The 18166-nt window shown below is 40.6% G+C and overlaps 1 protein-coding gene across 5 annotated transcripts in view; it reads right to left on the bottom strand.

Moving 5' to 3' along the window:
• Nucleotides 1-15937, bottom strand: part of Dab2 (DAB adaptor protein 2) — a 49195-nt gene extending 33258 nt beyond the window's left edge. For 3 of the 5 annotated variants that reach the window (XM_090332013.1, XM_090332014.1, XM_090332015.1), the window contains exon 1: nt 15735-15935. The gene's annotated coding sequence lies outside the window, so the exon portion shown is untranslated. Of the gene's footprint in view, nt 1-15734 lie in introns of all 5 variants that reach the window. The other 2 variants (XM_090332016.1, XM_090332017.1) reach the window with 2 other exon arrangements.
• Between the last annotated feature and the right edge of the window lie 2229 nt (nt 15938-18166).

Here is an 18166-nt window from a genome sequence, read left to right as displayed (position 1 = left end):
TTGTATTATTGGACAACATATACTTTTCAAAAGCTCAAGTTCTTCAATATCAATTTACTTTTTTCAAATATATTTTATTGTAATTAATAGAAGGGTTACATTATATTCACCAGATAGAAGGTGCATTACTTCACAAACACTGATACCCTTTCTCATATCTTAGTCCCCATTTCCTTCCCCCAACCACCTCCATCTTGTTTTCCCCCTTCCACAAACTCCTAAGATGGCATTAACTAATGCCTTTAATCCTAGAAAAATATTAGTTTTCTTTCCCTTCTTATCCAACATATCACTTTCATTGTAAATCTAGGCATTGTTCTACAAGATCAATCAATTCATACCTTAACTTTATATGAACATGCAATATACTATTTTTGCATAAAACTTATGCTATAAGCTTAATAACTTAGGTTGGATATTTTAAAGGGCCCTTGATTAATCAATATGGCATCAATGAACTGCCAGAGACAAGGGTCTTAAATTATTTTAAATGCAAATTTTAAATATGTCTACTTTTCCTAGTTTTTAGACTACAAAGACTCATTTACTGAACTTACATGCTGTTTAAAAATGTGTTACTCAAAATAACCTTCACTTCAGATAATTTTAGAGTGAATACACTATGAGGTAACCCCCATTCTTTTCTTTCCAAGTAAGTCTGGTGGATGTTGACAGTGATATTACTGTATTGCCTAAGAGTTGAGCTAAAAGTACTCTTTATAAGTAGTATTCTGCCTTGTAGCTATTCAAATAATGGCTAGAAACTGGGTTGAGGATTTGTTCTTTATACTAAGTTACTATTTCCAAATCTGCCTAATACTTGGTGTCACACAAATCACTTCAATTGTAAAGGATTGATTTTAGGGCAAACAACTAGTTTAAACAAACAAAGAAATCTGGCTTAGCAATGAGACACCTTCCCAGAGGCAGAAACTGGCATGAGTGTTCTCTCTTCTCCAGATCTGCTGAATGAAAAACTAGCCTAGTTCAGTTTCACAAGCCTTGTCATCAAGCAGGGAACTCAGCATGGCAGTGGCAGTCCATAATCCTGTTTCAACAGGAGGAGAACCGACAGGGATGATTTCTTATTGAATGTCACTTGGCTAGGTTTCAGATGAGACTTTCTGGCCCTGTATGAGATTTTACTATTTATATTAAACTGCAAAAGAAGTCTTCTGGTTAGAATACACAGGAATGTTAACATCTATGAGTCACTATAAAGGAAGTTTCCATGGTTTGTAAAAATGTAATATTTAAGCAAGATGTTTCATGTTCTTTCAGAGAGGCTTCGCTGTCCTCTGAACTATGAATAATCCACTGCAAGATTCTGCACCTGCTAAGCAAATAACACCTCAAATACAGCATGAGATAGGCATAGGCGATTAGATAGGAGCTCAGTCAGCCTCTGTTTTATTTTATTTTATTTTTAAGCAGAAACTTTTTTATTGTAATTAATAAAAGGGTTACATGATATTTGCCAGATAGAAGGTGCATTAATTCACATACATTGATACCCTTTCACATGTCTTGGTTCCCATTACCCTCCCCCCCACCACCCACACACCCCCCCCCCGTGCTGGTTTTCCCCCCTTCCCTATCAAATTTCAAATAACCAAATACAAATAAATTCAATATATCAGATAACAAAGTGAGATCCTGTAACAATATGAGATATTTTTTTTTTTTGGCCAATCCTGGGCTTGAGCTCAGGGTGTGAACACTGTCCTTGGACTTTCTCAAGGCTAGAGCTCTATCACTCGAGCCTCAGCACCACTTCCAGCTTTTTATTTTCTATGTGTGTGGTACCAAGGAATCAAACCCGGGTCATTGTGCATGCTAAGCAAGAACTCTACCACTCGGCCAAACTCCCCACCCCTTTCTAACTCTGTTTTATAATCCCTACTATGCTCATTAAATAAAAGTAACTTGAGTTGGTCCTTGAAGCATGAGGCAGAAGCATCCCACAATAGCATTTATTTTGGATTCCTATTATGTAGACATTTTTAGGATCAAAGAATGCAATTACATAATTTGTTTCCTTAGCTGAACTCTATAGCTATAAGCAAAGACAAGTCTTCTTTGAAAGCCATTATTAAACCCTTAATCCAATCTTTATTAAAATGACTCAAAATTGCAGGCAACGAGGTTAATGCAAATCCTCAGAAGGTTCTGGTCCAGCTCTTCCACACGCCATGGAAGTTTTATAGTGCAATAAAATATGAAATTAGAAAGTGTTTATAGTTGCAATGTTTTGTTAACTAGCAATGTCTCGGATAACATACTATATAAACATGTAATTAGTTGCTTCATGGAAAACAGTAAAAACATAAGCACACCAACACTCTGCTTTGTCCCATTAGGTGGGGCAAAGTTCTACATTTAAGATTAATTATTAGACATGGGTACAAATAAAATTTCTTTCTCAGTTTCCACAGTGTTCAAATTGCTTACTCTAAATTCCATTTTATACCTAAACCCTCCAAATAAGGAGGAAAAAAGCCAAGGCCATCATCTGGAAACTTCTTCATACTGTGCCCAGTCAGCCTCAATATGCAAAGGCTCAGTCAACAGCTTATCATCAAAGGTGACCATCAGATTCTACTCTGAGGCTATGAGTATTAAAAAAAAAACCAAAAACAAACACCTTGAAGGCCTTCAAATACAGACTTTTGTGTTCCAAGTATGAGGAATCCAGAACCTAGTCTCAAAGCTTTTACAATTAGAAACTGGAAATACAGCTTCACCCTGAAAACCAGTGAGGTATGCCAGCAAATCAATTAACATAATGAAGCTGTATCCCTACTGTGCACCAATTATTTGTCTAGAGCTTGGGCTCCATCTGTGAACACAAAGCTCTATTCCCTTACAGTGTTACAAGGATGGATGACAGGCTTTCAGAAAGAAGAAACAGTGAGCCCAGTGAGGTAATGTGGAAGAGCAGGAAACGGGGCTGGGGTAGCTTTGATGGATTCTTTAGAAATGCGAAATGAATTGTATATTTTCTAAACATTTATGTTTAGGTATTTGTACAAAGAGGTTCCAATTCCCTAAGTCAGGGCATGATTACAATGCATCTTAATCAATGTCAGCCCTCCCTTTGTCCCTACCTCCTCCATTTTGAGCGTTATATTTTTTAAAGTTAAGTTTACCGAATGTTTATTCTATACCAGGGAGTCTCTCCTTTAAATCTGTGGGGAAGGTATTATCTTTTTTCTTTGGCTGGAGAAGAAGCCAAAAAGCAGAAGGAAAATAACCTTCTGAAAGTCACATGGTTCTGATGCTGATGCTGCAACCAACAACTCAAAGAGGGAGACATAAAGCTTGTTCTTTAAAAATAGGTGCAATTTGCATTAGCCAGAAAATCCACTTTAGAGAGAGGATTTCCTAGCAATATGCAAAGATATTCATGTCAGCTTAGCTCTTATATTGGTTTGGTGTTGGGTGATGCCAGGGAAAAAGATTGAAAGGTGGATCAGCTGGATTAGGGTGGGTTTACAGCACTATGTTTCATCTAGACTGCAGTGGAGGTTTGGAATGGTGATGTGGAGGCTGGAGTGGTGACAAATCTGAGTGCAGAGCGCATCAAAGAGTAAAGTAGCTTTGTAGTATGACAGCTGCATAGATTGTCCCTTGGCGTGAATCAGTGTTGCTAGTTCCTTTTATTTAAATACTTGGCTTATCTTCTGGAAACAAAGCCTTTCCACAAAAAGGTTAAGGTCTAACAATATCAAATGTCAGATTCAAGGTTATCACTTCATGGCATGCTCAGTAACCCTCAGACTTCAAATATATTGCATCCTACAAGTGACTTTAAAAATAATCAAAGGCCATTGCCTTGGATAAGATCCATGTCTCCTAAAAAAGAGAGAGAGAGAAAGGATCCTTCTAATATTAATATTATAAGCATTTTATAAGTGAAATTATAGTTTGAAGCATGAGTGCCCTAAAATTTAATAAAAGAACATCTTTTGTTTAAGGGAGTTTTCACAAAACCTTGCGGTTACCTGTAAACAGAATTATACCATTTTCCATTTCCCACAGATTTTTCATATAACTACTGAAAATCTGAATAGATCAGTGCTAAGGAAAGGCGGGTTAATGACAATTGACAGATATGAAATACAATATGACAGAATAAATAAAGTAAGTGATATTAGGGTGTCATGTGCCTTTATCTTTATAATGAAATTTCTCAGATACTTGCTAATTTATTAGGCATCAATGTTTAAAATGTAGATGGTGTTGGAGATATTACTCTATGGCAGAGAACTTGCTGGGACCCTAGGTAAATAGGTAAATCCGTTCTCTATGTTTTAGGGTCCAGTAACATTCAATGTAACTGCAAAGCTAAGAAACTCAACAGTAAGTTCTAAATCAAGTGACAACTACATGAAAAAAAACTCTAATGATAGAATTTTGTTGGCCAAAGTAGGAACTATTGGTTTCCAGTCTGGGATTCTTGGAAATACTACAGGCTATGCAGTCAGTAAAGGGTTGGTAATCAATTATCAGCAGTTTGAAGAATCTAACACATATCACATCTTAGCCTACAATACAGCTGTACTTGACTTAAAAAAAAAATCAAGTGTCTTTAATTTGGGAAGAAACTGTTAAGTCAAAGCTGAGCCAAAAGTTTTATCTCTACTGAACTAGTTATTTAATAAACAGTTTTATGGTGGCCACATTTTAAAAGCAGAATAAAGTGTTATCTTCAGGTACAATATCAGCTTAAAAATGTTTCACTGCAATTGTATTAGCTAGGTGCTTCCATCCAGCACGCCTGATAGACATATGCGTGAAAATAAGTCCTTCATTGGTAGAAGTTAAACCATGACGTGGAAAAAACCATACCATGTGGAGAATTTCAGTAACAGCTGTCTGCCATTCTCAGGCTCTAAGTAGATATAAACTAGAAAACTCACGGATATTGCTCATTATTAATTAACTTAACATTTTTTTTTAAAAAAGGGGATTCAGAAATGTTTTTACTTACTACAAGTGATAAAACAAGCTAAAGCTTTCCATTTTCCACATTCTATAATACATTATGCATATTTTTTTAAGTGAAGGTAGCTTAAGTTACTCATTCACCTTGCTATCTGGCTATTGTTTTTAAATGCCTACTATGTTCAAAGCACTGTATTATGCTCTGTATTCAGTGTCAAGGGAGGTATGATCTCTGCTCTCAGTGGGTAGAAATACTCAGATATAGACAGGAAAAAAGAGCAACCAAGTAATCATTAGTATCAGTTGATGCTAAGTGTTCTGAAAGAAGAGTTTCTAATTAGAGCAGAAAGCTTCTTTCTTATGTTTGTAAGAAAAAGCAAAATAAGAACTCCAGGAATGTGGGGCACGTCACATCAGGGAAATGGATACCTATGCTGTAGAAAAGGAGGCCTACCTTGTGGCACAGTGCGCATTTCCTGGTTTTGCGACCCAACCTGCCTGTCACCTGGTTGGAAGGCTTGGCTGTGGTTTGTGATGTAAAGTAAGGCTACCTCTGGGATTGGCCCCAACACTTCCGCCCTCTCAGACAGCACCTGATTCCCCTTCTTTACCTACCTCTCACTGCCCTGCCCAGCTTGGTGCTGATTGGCTCCTGCATCCTATATTAGCTAAATGTACTTCCTCAGTAAAGGAGTTCCTGCCTTGACGGGTCTCCCTGATGCGATTGATTGTCCTCTGGACGAGGAAGGGCTGGGGGCCACCAGTCGACCCTTTCCTTTCTCAGCTCATCCTGGTCGGGGGGCATGTTCTCCCTATCCCTCTTGCAGGTGGGGAGGGAGGAAGGACTAAAAACCCGACACAGGAAATTCATTACAAATATCTTATTGATATTAACCATGAACATTTATCACTTTCATCTTATTCTTCTTCAACAGTTTATAAATTATAGATTGAAGGCATTAAATGGGGGATATTTGCATTTCATGTTTGCTGAGTCTCCTGTAGCCATTTTGCTGCCTATAGGCACACCTTTCTGACAGTGCTGAAGAAGGATAGTTGTATGATACACAGGTCATTAGAGAGTATCACGTGCAAAATTACCTGAAAATCCCAAATTCTGAATCATCATCATCATCTCAACACAAGAAAGAAGTCCTATATTCATTTAGCATTCAGTGTTCCCACTGCAGAAGTGCAGATAGTTCAGAGGTGATGCAAATGTGTATGTGCTCAAACCAAACATATTTTTAACTGCCGCATTTTCTGAGAATACAAAAGTCACTTTCAGAGGCGGTCCAAACATCACATTTAAATGAAACAATGTCATGAAAATGTAATCAGGGATTCCCGAGGCTCATGTTAGCTAAAATGTGCTACCTAATTCCGAGAGAATTAGGAATATACGATCACACTAAGTTATGTCACTTTTATCAAGAGAATGATCTTGGCAAGTTTCTATAAGTATTGGCTGTATGCATGAAGTGTAAGAGTCCAGAATCTAAAATAGAACATAGTTACATGCATTGTTGCTGTACAAGAGTCCTTGTCTAGAAAGCTGAGTGTTTGCTTTGCTGTACACTAACTGGGAATGGGCTTCCAGAATTTATTTTGTATACTGTTGTGTCTAAGAGGTCTACAGTAGTATAGGCTGGAGCTCACCATGAATTTAAGACTTTGCTAAGGATTATTTATACATCTGCTCAAGCGAGCAAGTCCTCAATAGTCATTTTTCATAATGACTATTTACATGCTTCTCTTTATCCCTACCACAAGTTTCTTTTAAAATAGTGTCAGCATAATTTCTCCAACTTGGCCTAAGGAGAGTAAGCACCACTCCAAATTCCTCCTCCCCAAAAAGATGTGCCACCTTGTATCGTGTACCCCACCTTTCACTTTCCATCTGACTCATACTGCAGTCCATTTTTACCTTTTGCATAACACAGCACAGATATTCCTTACCACACTTGAAATACCTGAGGCTGAAAAAGTAAACTTTGGAGGATACATTTTCTTTCAGGTTTTCAAAAGGATTCCAATAAGAATATAAGTTATAAGAAAGTCATATTGACCCTAAATTTTGTGCTCTGTTGGTCAATATTTCCTGATATTGTATTAAGCAGGTGTCACTGAAAATTCTACTATGCCCACTTTGGATTTTAGAGGCCTTTCCGAACAGGCTACAGATTGTATAATGCACAGCTACCTTCTCCTTTCCCTAAAGAGAGACAGGAATATACCCTATTCTCTGTTACTGCCTCCCTAACTTGTAACACTGACTTTTCCTAACTTACTTAAATATCTGTCCTTTAAAGTTTACAAAATGTGTAGTCTCAGGAAATTCTGATCTCTTATACGACACACCACTTTTCCCACACTGGCTGTGACTTATTATTGCTCTCTGCTTCATGTAAAATTTTTCTCTCAATTAGGTAAAGCTTCTGAGGGTAGAGAATTATCTGTCAACTTTTCTAAAGTCTACACAGTCTGCTAGAGAGGAGTGTACATTAAAATATTGAGAAGTACACAGTCAAGTGTGGTGGAACATACCTGTAATCATAGCACTCAGGAGACTGAAGCAGGAAGGTTCAAGATGAGCCTTGGTTACATATTAAATTTTGTGCAAAAAAAAACCCCAAACAACCAAAAATAAAAATAAGCAAGGAAACAAAAAAGACTAATATTCTTTTGTTCATTAATGATTCAAAAACTTATACTTTGTTATCATTTAATGGAATATACTTTTTAGTTGTTAACCAGTCTGTGCATGGAATTTATCCATGCACATAGCCAGGTCAACTTCTCTGAGTCAACATGTTACTTTTCTGCATAAACAAGGGGATCCACTTAATAAATAAGAATCTAAATTCTTGATCTGACATCTGTGGCTGGCTGTAGCCATCTCTTCTTTCCATACAATATGGTGTCATAGATTTTTGCCACCTGTGCTCTCATTTGGCCAAACTGACCAAGGGTAATCTTTGGTCAAAACCTATACTTGTTCTTCTGCATAATTTCTTTATGTGTCACTTCCTACACTACATCTTACCTTTGCTTTATCTGACGTCCATCTTTTCCTTAAAGACCAACCTGAGTGCTTCTTCCTCTTAAGCCAGGTAGCACCCATTATCACTTAGTTATAATAAAATTCTGCCAGGGGTTGGTGCCTCACACCTATAAGCTTAGCTACTCAGCAGGCTGAGATCTACTAATTATGGTCAGAACTAGCCCATATCTGTGAGACTCTTAGTGAAGCTATTCCTCAAGTGACAGAATGCCAGCCTTAAAAAAGCCAAGCAAGAGCACAAGGCCCTGAGTTCAAGCAAATACTGACATAAAAAATTAAAAGTAGGGGCAGGAAGTTTGGCCTAGTGGTAGAGTGCTTGCCTAGCATGTACAAAGACCTGGGTTCGATTCCTTGGTACCACATACATAGAAAAAAAAGCTGGAAGTGGTGCTGTGACTCAAGTGGTAGAGCTCTAGCCTTGAGAAAGCCCAAGGACAGTGTTCAGGCCTGAGTTCAAGTCCCAGGACTGGCAAAAAAATTAAAAAAATAATAAGCTATTTAAGCATTTACAATTTTCTATAACAAGTAAGGTCAATATTTTCATTCAATTTTCAATAAAACCATTTTTTTATCATTGAGAACTTCAAAGAGGTAGATAACTCAGAAATCTATCCCCCTTTAAAAACAAACAAGTTATCTGGCAATTAAGCAAACAGCTCTACATCAAATAAACCTCTGGAGATAACTTGGACATGAAATAAAATTTTAAAATAGCTATTTTAATTTAAACTATTAAGTGTGTCTTCTGAAGGGTCTTACCTACACTTGAACTTTGATCCAGATAGAAATAAAATTTTATCCTCAGTATCAATGAACTATTGATGGATGAGCCTGTCCCATGAGCTATACATTTGCTTCCTACTTCAAAAGTGAGAATGAATAGAATAAACACTAAAACAAGTAAGAACAGCAATAATTTAAAAAAAAGTAACTTCAATAGAATTCAATGCAAATGTAATTGAAGAATAACCATGACTTTGACTTTCCTTAAAGCATATATGTCTGTGTACCTTCTATATATATCATTGATATTTCTGATCCTCTGACCTGCAGAACAATTGTATAGTTTAACACTGCAGCCAAAAGCCCACCTGGTTCAGTGTTTTTCATGTAACTATGTTAACATCTTGTATATATTCAAACATACTTGGTTTATTTTCTATTGTACTAAAGGTACACACACACACACACACACACACACACACACACTTTGCATTGACATAGATGAAATGTGCTTATAAACTGATTTGTTGAATTGAAACCCTTTGTAAAACTATATAAAAAGAATAAAATAAAAATAGTACTTTAACCTCCGAATTACATATCACAAGAGATCAAAACAGAATTTAGTCCTAATCAAATATTTTAAAATATGAAAAATAAAAGTTGAATGTGGTAGTGTGCATCTGTAATCTCAGTATATAGTGACTATCTCAAAATTAAGAAGATAAGGAAAAGGAGTAGGAGAGGGAAGACTAAGAGGGAATAAGGAAGGAAGGAAGGAAGGAAGGAAGGAAGGAAGGAAGGAAGGAAGGAAGGAAGGAAGGAAGGAAGGAGAGAAAGCCAAGGGAGAGGGGGAGGAAGAAATTGAAATTACTTTGGAGGACAGGTGAGTTCAATTTAGAGCTAGGAAAGGAAAGGCGTATTCCTCAATTTCCAATTTAGGGGTTATAGATTGACTCTAAGCGGATTTGATTGTTTTGCCTAGATTATAGTGGCAATTAGAAGTTAATGTTCATCTCTATTGGTTTATGAATGAAGTTTTGCAGTATTCTGTTGGAACTCACTTTTAATAGTTTCAAGTTTTAAAGGAAAAGTGGTTGAATGTTCAGCCTAAATTCTTAAGAAATTAGCTCGTCAAAAGTCACCAAGAAATGAGAAAAACATTTTCTAATGTCAGCTTAGCAAGTGTTTTGAGAATTGTAGTTTTATAATAGGTTCAGGTTCCTGGGGACAGTTGCTCTAAGGATGTCTTGTTTTGTTTTCCCTTATTTTTTTTAACTTCCAGGCAACTCATTTTACTGATGGAGAAAGTGAAACTCAAATGTTATCCATCTTCTCTTATATGCCAAAGCTGGCTTGTGGACATGTCATTTGTAGTTCAGAATCCATGCTCTTAACCACTAACCTTTCTCCTCAAAACCAGAGTTCCAATTTGCTACTCCTAGATTGCACCCTTGCAGTTTTCAGCCTGAAGCATGCTCTCTGCCAAACATCAGTCTGTGTAACACTAACCATTCTTAGGAAGGTTTTGCAAGGTGGGTGTGGGACGTAAGGATCAGAAACACTGAGTCGCATTTCTGAAAAATAAGAGAGCTGTAATTTCAGTGAAGGTCTGCTTATGTATAGGCTCTCTGGACATTGCTTCATATGATTTCTTCTATGATTTTTCACACTGTCAGTGTAGCACAATCCTTATTATTCAGAGAAACATGGGGATTCCATTTGTAAAGTTTCAAGCTTGAATCCTAGCCCTACCACTTAGTAGAGCTAAACATATTAACACTAAGAAATGGGGATTCTTTTTCTATCCTGTTATTTAAAGTCAAATCAAACATAAGGCTCCATAAAAATTAAATGTAATAGCTTCATTTGTGGGTGGGGCCTTCATCTGCATTTCTGGACAGAGCATGAAAAACAAAACAAAGAATTTTATGGGTTAGAGAAAACCATCTGGTTCAAGGGTAGTGATTTGGTTTACTGGAGTTAAAAAAAAAAGGAACTGAGATGAGACAGTCTTCCAATAAATGGAGATTAATTATACTCTTTAAAAACCTCAGCAGAGAAGAAAGAATTTAGAAGTGGAGTGATAAGATAAAACAAAGACCTATATTGGGATTATTTGGATAGAGCAAGCAATATTTGAAATACTGAGAAAAATGACCAACTTAGATAATTATACTTTTTCATCTTTCTACATCCTAAGATTCATCCATGGTTTTTAAATGACTTTGCTTCATTATTTCCTTGAGTACGTGAAAGTATTATTTCAAATACTTTCTTACACTTTTCACTGAATGACTGAATCATAAAACTGATTTATAGAAGTGACTTTTAGGTCACAGGAGAGCTTGTTGAAATACAGCTGGCTGTGCCTTCCTATGAGGTGGGTTCAGTAGAGCTGGCATGAGGACCACATCGTGAGAACCACTGCCTTAGAAGTGTTTTATCTTGGAAACACACACTGAGCTAAATGTCCAATCTTGAGAGATTGACTTAACTTGATACATGTAAATTTACATATAGTATAAACCACATAAAATCTGTTGTATGAGGACTCAAGCCAATTCCAAAATGACACCGCATCAGATTGCTAAGCAAAAGTAGAGGCACGTTTTATTAAGAATAAAATGCTAAAACCACTCTACTACCCAAATGCATTCCAAGTGTAACAATATTTTAAAATTTTGGTTTTAGTCTTGGTGGTGTTGAGGACTGAACCCGGCACCTTCTTCATGGTAGGCAAGAACCCTGCGCTTAGCTACTGGACAGTATTTCAAGCTCAAATTTCTCAAATCATCACTTCCTGTTTTACCCTCTCCATTCATTCTGTGGCTACCTGAAAATCTAAATCACATTTGTCATCCATTCTGCTTCCTGGTAACTTCCCTATAATTTAACATGCAGTTCCACTCTTCCATTACTCAGAATTCTTACCAGCTGATGTCAATTAGAGGTTCCTTTCCCCCAGATAGCCTGTGTAAGTTGTGATAGTAGACAGGAATTGTCAGGTGGCTTCTCTATTGAGGCAATAATTTAACTGTATAAGCCTCCATATTTTGCTATCTAGATGATGGAAGAGCTAGCAAAGATGACAAAGTCCTGAGGTTCAATTAAGTGTGAGGGATGGAAAAAGGGTAATGTGAGTAGAGAGGAGATTCTACTTCATTTGGTCATTTCCATTTTTAAACCAGGAAGCAATCTGTTCCCACTCTGCTTGGTCTAGAGGCAAGCTTCCTTCCAGGGTTGGAGAAGGATGAGGAAAGGGGAGTAACCATGGCAACCTGCCCAGCTATGTGGGCAAGGATATGATGGGACCCTGCGTGTCCTGGGAAAAATGGTCAGTTCTAGTTTAGTCCGGATGGTCCTTCGCTTCCCACTTCCTTGGCAAGACTGCTGACTTCAGTGGAAGGATTGCGCCTTCTCTGTTGGGAGTCTGAGAGGGTGTAGGGAAGACTTAAATAAGACCACAGGTCATTTTGACCAAACCAAACAGCAGGCTTCCAGGCTGAGAACAGAGAGTAACTCTCTGTCTGTTCTAGCGTGAACACAAGCAAACATGTTGGCTTTGTGAATATTAAATGCTTGAAAGCTTAACATGTTTTCAGGTAGGTAGGTGGTATCCTATGTCTGATAAACACATTCTCCATTTGCCTTCAGTATCACAAAGACATATAATTTAATTGATCAAAGGGCCAAAATGAATAACCTAAGATCTATTAACTAAGGTATTCTAGGAAGATAAGATAATCTCATCTTCTCAACAATCCAGGAGTAGGCACTATTGTTCTTCCACAGATTAGAAAAGTTACAGTTGATCTTAGTCGAGGAGATGGTGTTTGGACCTATGGAATGAGGTCAAAATTCTGGCCTTCAGCCACTGAACAATTTGTGCTAAGTAGTAGGCAACAATTCCAATATGAATGCTAGCCCTCTGTGTCTACAGCAGAATGATTAGTTCTCCCCAGCCATTTGAGTTTTACCTCCAAAAGGAAACGTGGTAGCCAACTCTCTTTCGGAGTCACATGAGTAATCTATCAGGATACTATGACTTAGGATTCTCAGACACACTTAGAGTGTGTCAAAGCTAGTTTATCTTAATGTAATGTTGGCTGACCTCTCCAAAATTTCAGTGGCTTTGCTTCAACTTTAAAATTACACAGCCATGCTATCGAGAATTTCACAATACCACAGTCTGTTATTAAGGTGTTTCATACTGTCAATCTGACCCCTATCTGGTACTACTGCCTGTGGGGTAGGAACTCTTTGTGTTTGGTCAGTTCCTAAACCTTCCTTGCCAGCGACCTGGAAAACTCTCCATCTAGCTAGGAAGGCATGAAATCTGGCTAGCCTGTGGACAATTTAAACCCCTGGGGTGCTCAGGGCTCAGTCAGTATTGTCCCACATATTTGAGCATCTTAGCTTTGTCTTTAAGAATACTAATAATTAAAGTCCACCACTGAAAGAATGAGAGAGAAACACATACACACACACACACACACACACACACACACACACGCACGCACAATACTTCTAAAACCAACCAGGTCAAGGTATAGTTAGTTGCACACTTGGGCCTATAGATAACACAAGAATAGACAAGCAATGAAACAGCAATATATTTATTATCTATTTTTCTCCAAAGACTCCTGCTGGACATGAGCTACTCAGCAAATCATACATTCCTCTGCTTTCTTATAATTCAGGCATGAGTATGCAGGCCATGAAATATCACCCTGATCATCCAGTCAGCAGCTTCCAGAAGCCCTAGACCATTGTCACACCAACCAGGAGCCTTAAAAGCAAAACTCTTCCACACTAGTAAGAGGACTGAAATCCCTCTAGCCTTCAGAGCAAGGCAACAAATAGGTTTAATGTGCAGGAATTTGGACTTTCAGTTTAATCCTAAACCCATAAAGTCTGGAGTAGAAGTGCAAACTTTGGATTTTGTCCTTCATGTATCAGGAATGTCTTTTCATGAATGCTGTCTTCCTTCCTTTACCTGGCTCATATTCTCAGGTGAAGATCAACTGCATGTGCTTAGCATCCCACAGAATCATCACAGAATGGCAAATACATACATTCTAGAGCTCAAAGGCAGAAGACATTTCTCCACTTTTCTGCAGGATCATTTAAGAATAATCCATTTCTAGGGCAGTGATTGGATAAGAAGGGACAGGGCTGGGAATAGGAGGAAAAGAAGAAAGTTATGCACCAAACCCAGAAGGAAAGAATCCAGTTAGCCTTAGGAAGAAATGATCTGCTCCTGAAATATGGTTTGGAAAAGACCATGAAACCTTCTGTGTGCTTTCTTCTGGAGACTTGGGGCATTGTAGTCTCCAAAGTTCATGTAATGCAGGGTTGCTTTTTTTCAGATACTCAGTACTTTACCCCCCCCCCAAAAAAAAAAAAAAAAAAAAGACTTTTCTTCAAACACTAAGGAAAGCCCAAACAGAAAAGCCAAAAGGAAACAAACTCACAATGTTGCTGAGGCTTATTTCCCTTCATGGAGGGAAGACATAGAACTGGACTGGGTGGGGCACTTGGTCAGGGAAGGGCGGCCTAAACAAGGGGAAGAGACCTCAGAGTATGGGGACATAACCATCTGTAGACACCAAGGCTCCCCCAGGCCCAGCTCCTCCCTCCTTCTCTAACAGCCTGTAAGCCCTTCTGTGTGGGGAGCTGACCTCAAGACTGGAGGAAAGATCAAATTATATATCCCATCAAAGCCAGGAGCCTTATCAGACTTCAGACATCTCCAAGATCTCCAAGGCGTTCTATTTGTAGCAGCCTTCGGTTCTCTGGCCATTATTTCAATTTGAGTTATGTCTTGCCTCCTTCTCCCCCACTCTCCTACTTTGCCTGATTAGGGTCAGAAATTCTTTCATTAAGCCACTTTATAGAGCAACAGCAACATTTACTATTCACGAAGTCGCCCCTCCATAATTTTTAAGTCTTTCCATGTGTCTGGAGGCTTGTTCCTGTTCTTCGCATTTCATAGAGCAGATCTCTTCCTTCCAAATACAAAGTTGAGAGAGAGAGAGAGAGAGAGAGAGAGAGAGAGAGAGAGAGAGAGAGAGAGAGAGAGAGAGAGAGAGAGAGAGAGAGAGAAGAAAGAGGGGGTAGAGAAGCGGGGTGAGGGAGGAAGGTGGTGGGGGTGGCTGGACTGGAGATAACATCGAGGTTCCTTAAGTGTTTCAAATCCAGTAAGATTTCTCTTTGGATTCCAATAGTCCCCTGCGGAATCCCACTGAGGACTGGAATTCCACGCCAAGGATGAAGTCAAGAAGGAAAGACAAGTAACAGAGCCTGAGCGACGCGAGGGAACCCATGAAACCGCTAGCTTGACTGCGACTCCAAGGATTTAACCCCTGCATTCACCCCCTTCTCCACAATTCTTATTTAATCCCCCCCCCCTCCCGCCCGCCCTTCCCAGCCAGTTTCTGGCAGCCCAGCAAGCGCCATCTAACACCTTCAGGGATTTAGAGCAAGTTCCCCAAGTCCCTGGGGCAGATTCTTCCTTAGGAATGTCCTTGGAAGACAAAGTTCACATTCTAGGACTACATGTTGTCAACTCGGCACAAACCAGGTCCCCAGCCTAATAATGACTTCATTAAAATAAAATAAACACCTTTCAGGAGTTAATATGGGGTCAGCAGCCACGCCGGCGTCTCACCAAGACTGCCCTCACAGCACACACACACACACACACACACACACACACACACACACACACACACACACGCGAGCGCGCGCGCCGCTGGGGAAATGTCACACATCTGGAATCAGACCTCCAAGGTAAAGGCGTTCCTTGGGAGACTTTCACCCGTTTCCACCACACGGTCTTATTTCTAAAATCTGCCCCCCCCCAACCCCCATCGCCCAAGTCCTGCGCCCAAGGTGGAGGGGGAGGGGAGAAGTTAGCCAAAGAGAGAGCAGGGGGTCGCCCTCCCCTCCCCCCCAAGACGGAGCCCCCGGGAGGAAGGGGCGCCCAGCGACTCACCAGCTAGCTTAGCGCCGGGGCGAAGCGAGCATGACGGTCCCGCGCCCGGGCGCGCGGAGCCTCCTGGCTGCAGCGCCGCCGCCTCGGTGGGCTCCGCTTAAATAGCCGGCGGCCGGGAGCCTCGGAGCCGCGCGGCCACTCCCGGCGCGCGCGAGATATGGTTCTAATCAGATGCTGGCAGCCGAGGACTCCCCAGGAATGCGCCGGGATGTTTTTGCTGCCGGGTTTGGTAACTCCCCCTCAACGTGTCTGCCCCGGCTTCCAAACTTAACTGTTTATTAACTCGCGCTGCAGCCGCCGCCCGCGCGCGCGCGCACACAACACACACGCACGCACGCCGGACCGGCTCCCCCGGCTGGCCCAGCTCCGCCAGCGGGGGGCGATCGTGTGGGGACCCCGGGCGTTCCCGAGCCCGGGGCGGGGGGCGAGGGCGGGGGCACGTGAGGACAGGAAAGGGAAGGCGGGCGGGGAGGGCTGGGATCCGGGGAACCGCGCTGGGCGCATCGCTTCTCCGTCTGGAGGCGCCGCTCCAGGAAGGCCGGGCACGCGAGCTGCCTTCCCTCCGGACTTGGGGCGCGGGGACGCGGCCGTCCCTAGCCCGGTCCCCTTTAGATAAAGCCGAGGCGGGTGCGCGTCACTAGGAGGGGAAACTGTGTGTGTGTGCGTGTGCGCGCGCGCGTGAAACCAGCGTGCCCTACTGACGCGTGAAATCCAATCCTGCAAACGCACGGAAAGCCGGTGCTGCCCACGAGACTGATGCCGTCTCCGGGAGCCCTGTCCTGGCCTTCCCGTATTTTCAGGTCTAGAAAACCTATCTTAAATGAGCTCCCCCCACCCCTTCGCTCCCTCTCCCTCCGTCTTCCTTTCTTTCTGCTGCTCAAATCTGTCACTTGAGCCACAAGGACATTTTCAGCTTTCTGATGATTCCTTGGAGAGGAGAGTCTTTTAAAAGCGCTTTCTGCTCGGGATGGCTTCGAACTGTGATCCTTGCAGCTTAGCCTCTTGAGTAGCTAGCCAGGACCACAGGCGTGAGCCGCCAGCACCCAGCTCAATAAATGATAATTCTGACATACCCAAAGATGATGGGCTCCCTTCGCAGTGCATAGACATGCACGTGTAAACTGAAAACAGGACTTCATGTGCACAGATTTCCATGGGGTTTTCTGTGCCATCGGGAAACCTATGAGATGTGAGTAATAAAGCATTATCAAGCCTCAACAAAGGTCTTGCAAAACAATATTTTAGCAGAAATTCAGAAACTAGGAAATAATTTCCTCCGTATTTTGAAATCAAGAGCAATTATAAAACATTCACAGAAGTTCTGGTGCTTCTCAAGAATTATGAAATTATTGTTGTGAAAGGTGTATCTGTCTTTTATTTTTTAAGTTGGTGGCAGAGTACACTGACCTTACAAAATGCCAAATTGTGTTTTGCGTGGGAAGGGGTTTTTCTCTTATTGTGTAAGCCACACAATGGACTTGCATCGTACTGCTGGAAACTGAGGGTTCAAATCGGGCTTATGGCACACCAAGCATGTATTTTGTGGTCCACGCTGGGCCTGGGCTGCAAAGCCACTGTGTAATTTGGGGTAGCTCAATGTGAGTGGCAGTCCCAGCTTACAAGTAGGTCAGGCTGGGAAAAGCCAGTGTGTAGAGCAGCAGTGGCAGCTGCCCCTTCTTGGCCTCTGCTGTTCCTGCCACAAACCCACCCCCCACACACACCTGGATATGCGAGAGGCCAAAGAGTTCTGCCAGTCTTCCAAATTTCTCTGAGGTAATTTGCTATGATTTTAAAATATATATATACATATATATATGTGACTGTGTGAATGAATAAAAAAGTATATAAAATCTAGTCCTATGAAGGAATTCATAATGTTTAGGTGAAAACTTTAATTCTGATAGCTCTAGGGATGGGGTGCTTAACTGCTAAAATCTAGATGTGTAGAGGGATGGTTTTTATTTCTAAAGTCTACATAACTTGAGGGATTAAAAATAAAAAGGGCATCTGATTTTCAGGCAAATAAGGGATTTTGACCGTATCCAAAAAAAATTGAATCCTTTTGAACCATAATATGTAATATTTTCTCAACTCAGAAGTGCTTGCCTAAAACTATTTCTTAAATTCAAAGACTTAGCAGGAAATATTAACTTATGTTTACTCTACCCACCAAATGGAATAGATTTGTCTACGACGCCAGAGAAGGAAAATGATTTCATCTGCTTTGAGCTAAAGTTTGAAGAGCAGACTGGTGAACACAGCTCGTTTGTGAGAAGTGGACATACACATACAGCACAAAATGGACACCTCGTGGTTTACACAGGAATCTTTAAAGTTGACAGAGGAGAACTCTGGTTCCAAGTGTATTTTTATATCTCTAGGGTGCTGATATTGCTTCTGGCAGTAATTCAATTTCCTGTTCACATTAAGAG

This window comes from Megascapheus bottae, chromosome 4 (genome assembly GCF_031878675.1).
Source record: "Megascapheus bottae isolate mThoBot1 chromosome 4, mThoBot2.hap1, whole genome shotgun sequence".
NCBI lineage: Eukaryota > Metazoa > Chordata > Mammalia > Rodentia > Geomyidae > Megascapheus > Megascapheus bottae.
This window is presented reverse-complemented; position numbering and strand designations above follow the sequence as displayed.